Below are 16,509 nucleotides of genomic sequence, written 5' to 3'. Positions count from 1 at the left end.
TTGAGGGAAAATAATTGTGAACCCTTGTATTATTCCAGCGTTTCATGACTGAACGAGAAAAGATACAACAAACATACATTTATACAACAAAAACAAAATACTGCAGATGCTGTAAATATGTAATAAAAGCAGAAAGTGCTGGAAATACTCAACAGTTCTGGCAGCATCTGTGGAGATAGAAGCAAAGTTAACGTTTCAGGTCTGTGACCTTTCATCAGAATTGGTGCATTTATGCAGCACGTTTCACATAGGACAACGACCCAGGGCGCCTCACAGGAGCATCAAGCAATATTTGGCACCTACTCACATACAGAGATATTAGGACAGGCAACTAAAGATTGGTCAAAGACGTCAGGTTGAAGAAATATCTTGAAGGATGATAGAGATGTAGAGAGAATTTCCAAGGATTTGTGTCAAAATATAATCCAAACTATATGCAGTTCAGCAAGAGGAAGGGTAATGGTACAATTCACGGTGGGCTTTGCAGGCCAGCAAGCAGTGAAGGTGGAATACAGGGAGAACTCGAAAAAATAGTTGTCGAGGGTGACGTTTTGGATAGATTAAAAAAAACCTTTTGTTTCGTAAAATGATGGTGGAAGTGACAAAGTTGGTTTGCTGGAAGCAGATTTGGTCCATACTTAGAGATAACTGTGGAGAAGAATGTCAATAATATAAAAGAAAAATAGTCCAGATTCTGGAAATCTGAAATGAAAACAAGAAATGCTGGAAATTCTCAGCAGCTCTGGCAGCGTCTGTGGAGAGAGAAGCAAAGTTAACGTCTAAGGTCAGTGAGCCTTCATCAGTTCTGAAACGTTAATTATTGCTTCTCTCTCCACCGATGCTGCCAGACCTGCTAAATATTTCCAGCATTTCTTGTTTTTATTATGAGTTATTTTATGGCTGATTCTACAACCTGCCCTCCAGTCCAATGAGGCTGCACCAAGAGCAGGCCTGGTCACGTGACCCTGTAAAACCACAAGTGGGCGGGGCTTGTGCTGACTGCTTTGTGATTGGTTCCTGGCTCCATTTGTGATGTCACCTTGAGACAGATTTCAGCCCCTGGTTACAATTCATCAGTTTCAGTTCCCGTGGGCAGGAGCTGGAGTTGGCAGCTGACACTGGGAGTTCAATCCATATAAAGAGGAGAAAGGGAAGTATAATTTAATGTTAAAGTACTTGAATAGCATGTTATTAATTACAAAGATGGTGTATCAAACATAAGCAAAGTTTCTAAACATAGTTTTATTGTATTCCAGGTACAGATTCTTATTCTAACCAGCCGCTAGCAGTTGTAGGACAGGCTGCCCAGTATCTCTGGTTCTCCTATTCCTCCAGGTAAGCACCTTCCCATTAGAGTTACTATTGTGAAGAGGAGGCTCAGGGTGAACCCAGGACCTGCCACCCCACGGTTTGGATTTTAGCACAAGAACGCCCTGCATCAAACGCAACTTCAATCATGGTAACTCACCTTTGTACTGCGTTCTGCAACATAAGGAGAGATGTCTCAGCAGACTTTATCTTGCAGGGAACACAAACTGGGCAGCAAGCTGACAGAGAGTAAAGACGCATAGAGTTGTGAGTGTCCAGTCAGAGAGCCGGACACTGAGAGAGAAAGGGCACCAAACGAGGGTGGGGATTGAAGTTAGGAAATATTAATACACACAAAGGTTCATTGAAGCTTGGAACGCTCTTCACAAATTTCAGTTGATGTTAGGTCAAATCGTAATGTTAAATAGGGGATTGAAACAAATTAGTTAACGATATGGGACAAAGGCAGTTATGCAGAGTGAGGTCACAGATCATACAAAATCTCAATGAATGGTAGAACGGACAAGAGCGGCTGAATGGCCTATTCCTGACCGTATGTTCCTATGAGCTCCAGATACCCCGGGTATAGTTTTTTATTAACTAATATTTGCTGAGGTCGGAGCAGAGAGGAATAATCTTGTTCCACAGAAACATCCAGTGGAGTGGAGAGTATGTGCTGTGATGCATGGCTGGAAGGGATTACATGGAAAATATAGAAACATAAAAATAGGAGCAGGAGTAGGCCATTTGGCCCTTCGAGCCTGCTCCACCATTCATTATGATCATGGCTGATCATCCAACTCGGTAACCTGTTCCCGCTTTCACGCCATACCCTTTGATCCCTTTGGACCCAAGAGATATATCGAACTCCTTTTTGAAAACATACAATGTTTTGGTCTCAACTGCTTTCTGTGGTAGCGAATTGCACAGGCTCACCATTCTCTGGGTGAAGAAATTTCTCCTCATCTCAGTCCTGAAAGGTTTACCTTGAATCCTAGGACTATGACCCCTGGTTCTGGACTCCCCCAACATCGGGAACATCCGTCCTGCATCTACCCTCTCAAGACCTGTTAGAATTTTATAGGTTTCTATGAGATCCCCCTCACTCTTTTGAACTCCAGCGAACATAATCCTAACCGACTCAATCTCTCCTCATATGTCAGTCCCACCATCCCAGGAATCAGTCTGGTAAACCTTCGCTGCACTCTCTCTATAGCAAGAGCATCCTTCCTCAGATAAGGAGACCAAAACTGCACACAATATTCCAGGTGTAACCTCACGAAGGCCCTGTGTAATTGCAGCAAGACATCCCTGCTCCTGTACTCGAATCCTCTCGCTATGAAGGCCAACATAACATTTGCCTTTTTTGCTGCCTGTTGCACCTGCAGGCTTACCTTCAGCAAATGGTGTACGAGAACATCCAAGTCTCGCTGCATATTACCCTCTCTCAGTTTATAGCCATTCAGCCTTCCTGTTTTTGCTACCAAAGTGGATAACCTCACAGTTATCCACATTATACTGCATCTGCCATGCATTAGTCCACTCACTCAACTTGTCCAAATCACCCTGAAGATTCTCTGCATCCTCCTCACAACTCACCCTCCCACCCAGTTTTGTGTCTTCTGCAAATTTGGAGATATTACATTTAGTTCCCTCATCTAAATCATTCATGTATATTGTGAATAGCTGGGGTCCTAGCACCGATCCCTGCGGTACCCCACTAGTCACTGCCTGCCATTCAGAAAAATACCCATTTATCCCTACTCTTTGTTTTCTGTCTGCCAACCAACTTTCTTTCTATCAGAATACACTATCACCAATCCCATGCACTATATCTTTACACGCAAAAGGAGATAGGTAGGGAATCAGGCACAAAGGATTTGTAATAGGCAGGCAAGGATCTTCAAACAAATTTACTGGCGCAATGAGAGCCAGCGAAAGTTGGCACAAAGGCAGTGAACAGGTTTGTGGGACTTTATCCAGGACAACCCTTGCCCTCTGACATTGAGAATCGGTATAGTTTGTGGAGTGGGGAAGTGAGATGTTGGTAGAGAGAGCTTGGGGAGATTAATCATCGAGGTGATAAAGGATGGAATTCGGGTTCAGGCAGTAGAGAGGTTGAACAGGTAATGTTTTGATGGTGGCTGGTAGTGGATGAGCTGTAGGAGAAGAAACTGAAATCGGGGTCGAATAGAGCACCAAGGATCCACGCATCTGTGTTTAGCCTGGGTTTTAAGTAAGGAGACTGATAGAGTCAAGACAGTCTTTGTGATGGTGTTTGTGGGAAACAGAGAGCCTGGTGCCAGTTTCGTCAACATTTCTCTCAAATAAATGTTGTCTCATCCAAATCTCAATGTTAGTTAGACAGTTGGAGAATGGCAACACCCTGGGGTCAATAGAGGAGGAGGAGGGAGTGACATTGGTCTGCTGACAGAAACTGATCACACTTCCTGATGGGCTGAGAGGGTTCATATATCAGGTACTAATAAAATACCTAAGGCTACATCTTACATGGACAGGAGAAATCGTTGAATGAGACGAATGCCCTGATAAGCCTCTTCGATGCATCTGGCAAATGCTTTGTTCCCATGTCAAAGCAGAGGAAAAGGAAGTGCAGACTCACGATGCTGTCTCTCCACCTGTGGGATATCCAAATTGCCCTGTGGAAGTGTGGTGTAGAGTTTGTGACTTGACATCACAACGGCAGTGTGATTAGAGGGGTGGGGATGCTAACAGTGCCTCCGAGTAGATGTTTCTTCAGGTAGGAATATTTTGAAAGGCTGCATGAGGAAGTTATCAGCAGCTCTCTTGGCTCGCTCTCTCTGATTGAGGGTATTGTGAGTGATTGGCAACAAAGTATAGGAGATCTAAAAAGGTCGGTAGTAATCCATCCGCACCCCTGCAGGAACCTCAGACGATCTTTACAACTGTCCAACCAAGAGAATGGTGACAGATAACTGTAAAAGAAAAATACTCTACCACATAACAAAGAGAATCCTGGCGCCAAATTATAGAGTGGAGCAAATTCCGCTAATTGCAAATTTATTTTTCTGCATTATTGCAGCTCATGCCTGGCAGAATTCTTTTTCTTTAATCTTACTACTTTTATAGTGTTGGATGTTTCCCTACTGGTCTCTGGGTTTTATGTTGGAATCAGCAAAATATCTGGATGCTCCTTGGATTGGCGGACTCATCGCTGTTTTTTTCCCTTTCTGTTCTACAGGTTCATAAAATAAATGCTCAGTGGAAAAAGTATACGAGGCAAAAATCTCAACAGAAGTTGTTAAATGTCTTGCCACATCGTCAAAGGATGAATAATAGGTGGTGGAGATTGCTGTTTGGGGTAAGTAGTTTCCTTCTTGATTTAAATTGTTTTATCTGACTGACTGATACGATGATTGACCATTTAGTTTATGTACACGTATTGGCTTGTAATCTGGTACATCCCACACACTGGCAGAGAAGGGCATAAAACAACGAAAATTCCCATTCACAGGAACTGACCCTGGAAGAGTGCAGCAAAAAATCTGTGACCCCATTCGCAACCTCTGGGGTTCATCCCTGTGTGTCCGATGCGCACCTATTCTGCATTTCCTGTGATTGCTTCTGATGTACTGCGAGTGTATGACATGAAGGACAGGTAATGTTCCACCGTTTCCCTCTTCAATTTTTATTTTGGCTCCTTTTCGATGACCCCGTCCGTCCTTCAGATGTCATATATTTCCTGACTGCACATTTTCAGAGCAGAGAAAAAAGACTGATGTCAAAGAGGTCAGACTTATCCAATCACGAACATCAACATCCATCTTGCTCATTTAAATCTAAATACAGCAGCACTGCCCTTGGAACATTTTTTCTCTATTACTTGCAGAGCATCTCCTTGCTGCATCCTGTTTTGAACAAAAAAAAATCATCTTGCCATTTCTTTGGTTCGATCAAGCAACAGGTGGACGTGTGGTGGGGCAGACATTGGAGATTGAGGTTTCACATTAAAGTCGTGAGAGAAGATTGATAAGGCTAATTATTGAAGGCTGTATTCTTTACAAGGGCCATGTTTAGACAGGACCTGGGGTAGCTGACACAGCCTTCACTGTATTGGGTTGATTCTGTAACCTGCCCGTCAGTCCAGTGCGATTGCAGCAGGACCAGCCTGGTCATGTGACCCTGCAAAACAGTGAGAGGGCGAGGCTTGTGCTGGCTGCTGTGTGATTGGCTTCTGTTCTTTTCGTGTTGTCACCTGCAGACAGGCTTTAACCCCTGGTTGCAATTCATCAGCTGGAGTTACCATGGACAGGAGCTGGAGTTGGCAGCTGACCCTGTGAGTGAGTTTAGTCCATATAAATAGGAGAAAGTATAATGTTAATTTGAACAACATTTTATGAATGACAAAGATGGTGAAATTAAGCATAAACAGAGTAGTGTAAACGACAGTGAAGGCAAGAGTTCCTAGAGTATGTTCAGGAAAATTTTCTCCAACAGAATGTTGTCAGTCATTGTATCATAAGGTTTAGACTGACTGTGGAAAAGGACAAAGAGCAATCCAGTGTAAGAATAATTAACTGGGAGAAGGCCAACTTCACGGGGGTAAGAATGGAGCTGGGGTGAATAAATTGGAGTCAAATGCTGACAGGAAAACCAATCGATAAACAATGGGTTACGTTCAAAGAAGAGATAGTTCGGGCACAGTAAAGGTATGTTCCCTCGAAGGGGAAAGGTAGGGCAAACAAATCTAGAGCTCCCTGTATGTCAAAAGAGGTAGAGATTAAGATAAAGAAGAAAAAGCGTGCTTATGACAGATGTCAGGTAGAAAATGCTATTGAAAATCAGCCTGAAAATAGAAGATCCAGAGGGGAAGTGAGAAAGCAAATGAGAAAAGCAAAGAGAGAGCATAAAAAGAGACTGGCAGCTAGCATTAAGGGAAATCCCAAAGTTTGCTATAGGCCTATAAATAGTAAAAGCATGGCAAAAGGTGCAGCGGGCCCGATTAGGGCCCAGAAATGGGATTTACACATGGAGGCAGAGGGCATCGCTGAGATATTAAATGAACACTTTGCATGTGTCTTCACCAAGGAAGAAGATGCAATCCAGGCAATGTCGAAAGAGGAGTTACGTCGGACACTAGATTGGTTTAAAATTGATAAAGAGCAAGTATTAGATAGTCTCTCTGTACTTAAAGTGGATGAGACACCAGAACCAGATGAGATGCATCCAGGTATACTGAGGAAAGTGAGGGTGGCAAGCGCAGAGGTACGAGCCATAATTTTTCAGTCTTCCTGAGACTCTGGGGTGGTGTCAGAGCACTGGAGAATTACAAGCGTTACACCATTGTTCAAAAAAGTCGGTAAAGATAATCCCAGTAACTACAGGCCAGTCAGTTTAACTTCGGTGGTGGGAAATCTTCTAGAAACAATAATTTGGGACAAAATCCATCGTCATATGGACAAATACGAGTTAGTTAAGGAAAGCCAGCTTGGATCTCTTAAAGGGAAATCATGCTTAACTAACTTGCTTGAGTTTTTTTGAGTAGCTAAAACAGAGGGCAGATGAGGGCAATATAGTTGATGTGGTGTACATGGTCTGTCAAAAGGCGTTTGATACAGTGCCACATAACAGACATGTGAACAAAGTTATAGCTCATGGAATAAAATGTATAGTGGCAAAATGGATACAGAATTGGCTGAGTGACAGGAAACAAAGAGTGGCGGTGAATGGATGTCTTTTGGGCTGGAGGAAGGTTTGTATTGGAGTTCCCCAGGGAGCAGTGTTGGGACCCTTGCTTTTCCTGATATATATTAATAGAACAAAGAACAAAGAACAGTACAGCACAGGAACAGGCCATTCGGCCCTCCAAGCCTGCGCCGATCTTGATGACTGCCGAAACTAACAACGTCTGCACTTCCAGGGCCCATATCCCTCTATTCTCTTCCTTTTCATATATTTGTCAAAAGATGTCTCTTAAACATCGCTATCGTATCTGCTTCCTCCACCTCCCCTGGCAGCAAGTTCCAGGCACTCACCACCTCTGTGTAAACAACTTGCCTCGCACATCCCCTCTAAACTTTGCCCCTCGCACCTTAAACCTATGTCCCCTAGTAACTGACTCTTCCACCCTGGGAAAAAGCTTCTGACTATCCACTCTGTCCATGCCGCTCATAACTTTGTAAACCTCTATCATGTCGCCCCTCCACCTCCGTCGTTCCAGTGAAAACAATCCGAGTTTCTCCAATCTCTCCTCATAGCTAATGCCCTCCAGACCAGGCAACATCCTGGTAAGCCTCCTCTGTACACTCTCCAAAGCCTCCACGTCCTTCTGGTAGTGTGGCGACCAGATTTGCACGCATTGATCTAGAAGTGGGTGTACAGGGCACAATTTCAAAGTTTGCAGATGATACAAAACTTGGAAGCACTGTGAACTGTGGGGAGGATGGTGTAGAACTTCAATGGACATAGACAAGTTGGTGTAATGGGATTATAAGTGGCAGATCATGCTTAATTCAGTGAAATGTGAAGTGATTCATTTTGGTAGGAAGAACATGGAGAGTCAATATAGAATAAAGGGTACAATTCATAAGTGAGTGCAGGAGCAGAGGGACCTCGGTGTATATATGCATAACTCATTGAAGGTGGCAGGACAGAATGAGAGACCAGTTAAAAAAAAACATTCAGCTTCCTGGGCTTTAGAATTAGGGACATAGAATACAAGAACTGATATAAGACATTATTTCGGCCTCAGCTGGAGTATTGCATCCAGTTCTGGGCATTGCACTTTAGGAACGATATGAGGTTATTGGCGAGAGTACAGGAAAGGTTCACGGTAATGGTTCCAGGGATAAGGAATTTCAGTTATGATGATAGATTGGAAAAGTTAGGACTGTTTTCCTTGGAGAAGAGAAGGCTGAGAGGTGATTTGATTGAGGTATTCAAAATCATGAAGGGTCGGAAAGACTAGATATGAAAAAACTTCCCACTCATGAATCGATCGAGAATGTAAAAGTAATTTAAAGTAATAGGTAAGAGAAGCTGAAGCAACATGAGGAAACCCTTTTTCAATCAGCGAGTGGTTGAGGTCTGGAATGCGCTGCCTGAGAATGTGGAGGTGACAGCTTCAATTGAAACATTCAGAAAGGAATTGTACTATTATATGAAAAGGAGGAATGTGCAAAGTTATAGGGAGAAGGCAGGAAAATGGTACAAAGTGAATTGCTCGTTCGCAGACCCAGTGCAGGGACGATGGGCCGAATCGCCACCTTCTGTGCTTGTATGATTCTGAGAGAGGGATATCAGTAGAGACAGATAGACAGAAGGAGACTGAGAGACAATAGAAGAGAGAGGAGGGGATTGTACGAGTGTGTGAGAGAGCGGCCTCTGAAACTTTTAATTTGATCCATTCTCTCTGTGATATTGAAAGTTATTGGTTCCTGTGAGATGAATGAAGATGGTCCATCCAATAGCTATATGGATCTCAGAAGGTTCAATATAAATGGTGCTCCTTTGTAAAATGTCCTTACGACTGCATTCTGGCATCAATCAAGAAAATTAAACTTTGAACGCAGAATGAATACAGAGGGATTAAAGTGTCTCTCGTGGTGGAGACAAAATAAAACCATGACAGTGGATGAAGGCATCGCCTCATCATTGTGAGGAAAGTAAACACAATAAGAATCCTTCCGAGCTGCAAAAGGGATGGTGGGTGAGGTTATGGAACTCGCCAGTCTGTATGAAAGCAGTTACAGTTAAAAGTCTGCGAGTTGGATCTTGGAATGGAGATGCTTCTCGGCAGTGAGACGAGCTGCCTTCTTTTGCAGCTTCTGCTAATGGGGACACCCTTAAAGCTCTAAGCTGAATGGCATGGGATTCAACGCCTTTCACTTATAATAAAGTTGTTAATGTGGGCCAGTCATCTGAATACTCCAACTGGAGTAGCTTCATGGCCAATAATATGGAGTAGGGGTACTACCTGACATGTAACAGTGGGATCACCAGTTATAATGTTATAATAGAGTCACCAACAGCCATGTTGGAGTATGATGACCACCAGCAATTTTAGAGTAAGGTTACCATCAGTAATGTTACAGTAAAATCACCACTTGCAACGTTAGAATAGGGTCACTATCGGGAGTAGAATCACCACCAGCAATAATGGAGTGGGCTCGTCACAAATAATGTTACAATAGGGCTGCTAATATTACTGTTTTGTAAAGGTCAACAACAATACAAGTAGAATAGATTCACAATCACTGACGTTCGGGCAACGTAACTACTATTGATGTAAAAGGATCACCACCAATGATGTTAAAGTAGGGTGATCGCCAGTAATGTTAGTACAGGATCACCATCATTAATGACAGGATGTGGTCATCACCATTGATATCAGTGTATAGTTACCTTCAGTTATGTTTGACTGGGGGCAGTATTAGTAATGCTGAAGTAGGGCATCACCAGTACTGTTGGTGTGTGGTCACTATCAGTAATGTTAGATTAAATTCGTTACTGATAATGTCTGAGTAGATTAGCAACAGTAATGTCACACTAGCATTACCATCATGAAGGTTAGAATATGATCATTACTAATAATGTTAGAAGTGAACCACAATCCACAATGTTATTGAGAAGTCATCATCAGTATGATAGAGTCCAGTCATCGCTACTAATCATCCAAGTGTAGCATAAATCTAAATTCTACAATGAATCAGTGAAGACTTAACAGAACTGATATAAGGCTTCGAGAACACAAAATAGTTTCCAGGTGCAATGTTTCGTTGAGCGTTCAGAGGGCATGCGCAGCACACATTCCCTCGAGAACTACTTGCTGTTGATATAATTTAATGGCAGTAGTTGCAAGGACTGAGCGGCACAATTTCCCCATGGCTTTCCAGTTTGTGAAGTGACTGTAACAAATGCTAATTATTGTGTCACCTCATTTTCTCACTTGGGCACGGATTGTTCTATAAAGGGGGAGCATTGATGGATTTCGGATATAGTGCTGTCAGAATTACGAAGCTGGACAGAATTCGCACCTTCTTCGACAAAATGCAGCGGCCAATAATTCTACAGGTAAAGGACGTTTACTACCCTCTTATTGCTACCTTTGGTGCCCCAGGTAAGTCCTTTTGTCCAATAGCTGTTGATTATCTCACTGTTAATGGTTATTTAACGGATCACGAGAATGTCTTTACTGCAGAGCCGGAATGTCAGTGGGAATTTCACCAGATTGAACAACGGGTGAGGCACTGTTCCAGTTGGCGTTTCGTGAATATAAGGCGTTTAATTTTCTCGTTATACTGCGGGAGGGCAATGTTGTTACCGTTTCTCGCCAACAGCTCACAGACGAATGTGTTCCTTGGAGTCCAATGTAATTATTTTTTTTGTAGCGTTATTCCTTCTCTTCTTCAGTTGACAGTTCTTCGGACTACAGGCAAGTCCAACTAAGAGAGATTGGGAAATATTTTTTTTCTAACGATTGCAGCTCAGGGAGCCACTCCCCTTCCCTCGGCTGAAATAACCTTTCTTCTTCCACCAGCTCCCGCTCCGTTCCCGAGCAGCTCCTTCGAGCCATTTGAAATGGAAAACGTGCCGAAGATTGAACTAAATTGAATGTTTTGTCTCAGCTGAAAGTTCTTTTTGAATTCATGTCCTTGCAATAATGGTTTGGAAATTGTACTGAATACTGCAGACATCTGATGCTGTTAGCGAGATTCCTATCTCCAAATAAACTGAAGAAGCTAATTTAAAACTCCATCTATCGCCGCATGGGACCGCACTGGTATCATATCAAACTGGGCTGCAGAATCAAACGGCCCAAGCCTCATTGCAAGATGACTTTACTGTTGAACAGAGGAATAAAATATGTGTTTGAATTTATGTATGGAAATCCATCAATTTATTGACAGCTAAATATTAACAATTTATAAAGCCATCTAAAGTTTCCCTCGAATGGACTATTATTTATAACAGTACTGTCTGTCTCTGTGAGGTACTCTGGCTTGACCTGGGCCGCAGATTATAGTAATGGAGCTCAATTTGCTGTGGAAATTATACTGGCAGAGAAGAATGATGGACACTGATCTGATAATTCTGGTTTACACTCCCGCCCAAAGCCAATACACCCTCTGTGACTGGGTGGTGATGGGGGTTGCTTTCCGTTGCCATTCATGCTACGGCCTCTGGGCAAACCTCGTCCTGTGGCCTTGATATGGTCTGAATGAAGTATGCTGGAAGGGTAGTGAGATTATAATCATTTATTGGTTTGAAAGAAAAGCTGTCAATGCTTGTCAATATTATAAATAAGATTCAGTCTAAGTACAAACACACATATGTCATTTTGCTCACAACATGCTCTTGAAAGTGTCTGCCTGTCTCCGTAACTTAAATCTTCTCCCTCTTTCTTGCAGCAAACCTATTGACAATTGTCATTCTCTCCAGAGGAAATTGCGGCCTCTCCAAGTGTATTTCTGTCTACATGGTGGCCATGGCAACAGCAGATCTACTGGTCATGCTCTTTAATATAATCGGGTATAATATTTTGAGTAAACGCTTTCCACATTCATTCCTCTCCTACACTGCCGTCTGTAAGTTCATGATCTACATGCTTTGTACCAACCACGGTATGTCGATGTGGTTTACAGTCTCCTTCACATTTGATCGACTTGTAGCTATATGCTGTCAGCAGTTAAAAAGAAAGTATTGCACCGTGAGAACTGCAGCGGCAGTATTAACAACCCTTTCCATCCTGATATATTCACAGACCATCCCCTTTTGGTTTGTGTACGAACATAAGCAAATAATTAACAATATTCACTGGTTTATCCGCCCCAGTGTGGCTTTTATTTCATCGCCTGCAGGTGCAGCGTACCTCCTCTTACAGAATATCATTTCTACATGGCTTCTCTTTGCTCTGATATTACTGTTAAACGTTTTGACAGTCAGACGTATTTTAATAACCAGTAGAGCGCGCAGGGGACTCCGGACTCACAGCAGTGAAAGTCCGAGAGATCAAGAGATGGAGAATAGAAAGAAATCCATTATTTTACTGTTCACTGTATCTGCCAGTTTTATATTGTTAAATCTACCGTCTGCCGTGAGCCATGCAACGAGCAGCATAGCCGTGCATTACCGACCCGATTATACATCTCCTGCCATACATCGCCACTCAAACCGTAGTTATGCTTCAGTATTTGAGTTCCTGCACAAATACGTGTATTTATGCCGCTACTCAAACTAAATTCAGGGAAGAGCTGAAGAAGGTGATGAAATCTCCGTGGACACTGGCTGTGAGATTGTTTTCAAAATGAAAAAAAGAATCCAAGCAAAACGTCCTGTCCTAACTAGAGTTTAGTTCGACCCCGTGTTCAGTTTTAGAATGACATTCTTTATGTTTTACGGAATAGGATTGTTGTTATGAAAATGAGCAAGTATGAGAAAACATTGCTTACATTTTCTGCCGTGTGTTTGATGTCTTCTGCTTTCCCCGGATGAACAGAATCGTTTCCTGCTAAAGCAGCGAATATTCCTCTCAGTCTTCAAAGATAATATTCAGGATTGATCTTCAGCAGAACAGCGTTACCATCCTCAGACCGCAGGCACTGGTATGAGATACATCTGTTTAATTGAATGAAAATGTTCCCTTTAGTGAATAAACAATGTATTACAGTCGTGGCTATGGGAAATGGTTCTAAGTTTTGGTAAGAATATTGCTGACTCTGGTCTCCCCATCAGATTCACCACCATTGTAACCTGGACCAGTAGAATGGGCCACTGTCTCCTGATACAGGGCTGGTGCTGGAAGACTGGAGAATTGTAAATTATACATACTTGTTCAAAGAATGGTGCAATGATAAGCCCAGCAAATACAGGCCAGTCAGTTCATCTCGGTGATGGGAATGCTTTTAGAAAAGATAAACCGGAAGAAAGTTAACAGCCACTTGGACAACTGTAAATTAATTAAGTAAAGGCAGCAAGGATTTGTTAACGGCAAATCGATTTTGACTAGAGTGGATAAATATATTGATCTCGTGACCGAGAGTAATGAGAGTAATGAGGTAGATGTGGTGTACATGAAATTTCAAAATGCTTCTGACAAAGTACCACAAAACAGGTTTGTGAGAAAAGTGACAGCCCATGGAACAGTGGCAGCATGGATATAAAGTTGGCTCCGTGGCAGCAAACAATATACCGGTGGTGGTTGCTTTTCGGGCTGGAGAGAGGTATAGAGTGGGGGGTCCCCAGGGGTCAATGCTAGGGTCACTGCTATTCTTGATATATGTAAATAACTTAGACTTGGGTGTGCAAATCAACATTTCAGAGCTTGTTGAGGACATGAAACTTCGACGTACTGTGAACTGTGAGGAGGGCAGAGAGAGATTTGAAGAGGACAAAGGCAGTCTGGTTGAATGGAGAGACACGTGGCAGATGAAATGCAATGCAGAAAAGTCAGTAAAGTGCAGTTAAGGTATTTAATTGTTAGTTTTCTCTGGCAGATGGTTGTGTTCTTGCTTTTGCTGAGCAGAGAAGAATATATTTGAAAGCTTGCCCTCTACTGGAAACATCAAGTTCATCCAGCAGAGATTGTAATCAAACAAGTTCAGACCCCTGGATCTAAGAAAGATAACCAGAAAGGAGAGGAAGGATGTGTATCGGATGTCTCATGCTGGATGATCTTGGGAATCGCTGTGTGCAGTAGTGCACCTGAAACAACCAATCTGAGACATGCATGATGAGGATGCTCCGAAGAACGGGCCCAAAACATGGCCTGTCACGCTGACAACACCATGACAAGAAATCTGTACTGTGGCTCTGGGCAGTTTAATATGTAAAGACCTGGGTAGGGATCTGTGCAATTGAATACTTCGAGATGGTCATATGATGTTGATGAAATGTTGTTTAGAGATGTCCTTAAATATTCTAAAGCCAAGTGATTGGGACACTTTGAGCTGACGGTTAATCATACTGTGCTGAAGTCTGACAATATTATGCTGTGTTCTTTTCTTTATATTTTAGAATTATCAATATTTAGTCTTTTCCTATTAAACAGGGAAGTATGTTACCCTGAAGTACCATTGGATTCTTAGACCAGGACTGAACCTACAGTGGTCAGTTTCAGGAAGTGAGAAGCATAATTGAAAACTTGCTGTTGTATTCCGATTCATAAATTTCAGAGAACGTCAATCAATGGAAATCTTGTGCGAAGGTCCTAGTTCTGCAAAGGAAACATATGTCATACTTCATCATTTGAATTGACATCAATGATAAAGAGACAAAGTTAGATTGATAATTTCACCTTTCACTTCATAGAGTTGCAATGATATCGACCAAAATTGAAAGTACCGGTGAGATAGAGAACTAGCGTTATAATATTGGTTAGACCAATGTAAAAACAGCTCGTTCAGTAAGGAAGATTATCATAACTCATAAAGAATAAGTAAATTAAATTCTCCTTAAATGAAGCTGAATTTTAACTTTGATATAATAATGTAACACAGAATGGTCTGGAATTCCACATGGTGGACTGAGAGAAACACATCAAAACGATTAGTTTGTAATGAGCATTTGAATTTTTTAAAAGCCGAAGGCACTGAATTCAGAATGGTCGCAATATTTAATCCCCAAGCATCCGTCATCTAGTGTGGCTGTAATTTATACATTTCACCTCTATGTTTACATACTATTGCATGTACTGAGTGCTCAATAAACAAATGTAATCTCACTCCTATATTCTAGAAACTTATTAAAAGCCATACACCCAGCACAAGACTTACTTTCAATGTGAATGGGCTCCATTTAATAATGGCTGCATTTGCTGAAAACGCAACCACTAGGTGGCGCGGTACTGGCGGATGCGCAAATGCAGCCTCGTCACTACCATGTCTCAGGCAGCTTCCAGTCAGACAAATGGCGCTGATCAATTTGTCACAAAAAAAAATTAAAGCCAAACGTCCTCAATGGCTGCAATTGCCGCTTCCATCTCACCCCCAACATTACCCCACTCCTTCCTGCCATCACGCTTCTCTTCAACGTTACCTCCCACACCCATCTGCACGCACCACCACCACCACCCCGCCCCGCCACCCCCACCTCGCTGCTGCCTTCCCTCAGCTGTTCACTCCAGGCCTTGCCCCTTCCCCCGCCGCCCTTCGGCTGCTCACTCCCGCATTGCCGCTTCAGTGATTCATTCCCTGCCACTCTGCTCACGCTCTGTGTTTTCAAGCATCACTCCGTGAATATAATTTTATTCTTAACTTCTATAGTAAAGCATGGATAGAGCTTACGAGCTGAGTTTTTGTTCTTCAATGGAACGTATTTTTTTTTGAACAGTTTGAAATGTTTCTTTAAATGTTCCCACTGTTTTTTTTACCGCCATTGTGATTACTCCGTTTATCCAATCAACCTGAGTCAGCTCTCCCATCATACCTGTGTAATTGGCTTTGTCTAAGTTTAAGATTCTTTTTTGAGACTGGCGAATGTCACTCAAATTTAAAATGGAATTCAATTGTATTGTGATCACTCTTTCCCCAGCAGATCTTTTACTATGAGATTACTTATTAACGCTGCCTCATTGTGCTTCTGCACAGGGCAATAATGGTGATGGTGCTTTGATACTGCTGCTCAGCCATTAGCCTGTGGCAAGTCTAATTTATCCTGAATAAAATATAACCACTGTCACCAATCAGGTTATCACTTTGTATCATTTGGGAAGGGATTAAATGGTTAATTGACTGTTACTTCAAATTTCATCGACAGCCAAAGTTGTGATGACACAAAGATAGGTGGCATAATAAGCAACGTAGCTAGTAATATCAAATTACCAACAGTTGTGAATATAGTAAGTAAATGGACAATCTCTGGAAAGTGGATTTCAATATAAAGAACTGTTTGGTGTCACCAACTTTAGACCTAAAGAGGATAGAACATGTAAACTCTAAATGAGTGATAGTTAGAAACAGTTCAGGCTCAAAGAGACTTGGGGATCTATGTGCAACAATTGTTAAAATGACATGAACAGCTACAGAAAATAATGAAAAGAGCTAATCAAATGCTAACCTTTTATATTGTGACGACTAGAATACATTGAGATTGAAGTCATGCTTCAGCTATGCAACGCCCTGATTAGACCATACCTGGAGAATTGTGAGCAGTTCTGGACACCACACCTGAGGAAGGATATATTTGTCTTGAGGGAGCGGAGGGTAGATTTACCAGAATTAT

At 42.2% G+C, this 16,509-nt stretch overlaps 1 long non-coding RNA gene across 2 annotated transcripts; it reads left to right on the top strand.

Annotated features, from left to right (window-relative positions):
• Positions 1-5,572: 5,572 nt before the first annotated feature.
• On the top strand, positions 5,573-14,099 carry LOC137360420 (uncharacterized). Of its 2 annotated transcripts, none has more exons than XR_010971845.1 (5): positions 5,573-5,626; positions 10,262-10,362; positions 11,700-11,820; positions 12,696-12,893; positions 13,785-14,099. It is a non-coding gene; the product is annotated as an uncharacterized lncRNA (long non-coding RNA). The 2 variants fall into 2 exon arrangements; XR_010971846.1 differs by having other exon boundaries at positions 13,610-14,099.
• Positions 14,100-16,509: the final 2,410 nt, after the last annotated feature.

Source organism: Heterodontus francisci, unplaced genomic scaffold (genome assembly GCF_036365525.1).
Source record: "Heterodontus francisci isolate sHetFra1 unplaced genomic scaffold, sHetFra1.hap1 HAP1_SCAFFOLD_762, whole genome shotgun sequence".
Classification (NCBI taxonomy): domain Eukaryota; kingdom Metazoa; phylum Chordata; class Chondrichthyes; order Heterodontiformes; family Heterodontidae; genus Heterodontus; species Heterodontus francisci.
This window is presented reverse-complemented; position numbering and strand designations above follow the sequence as displayed.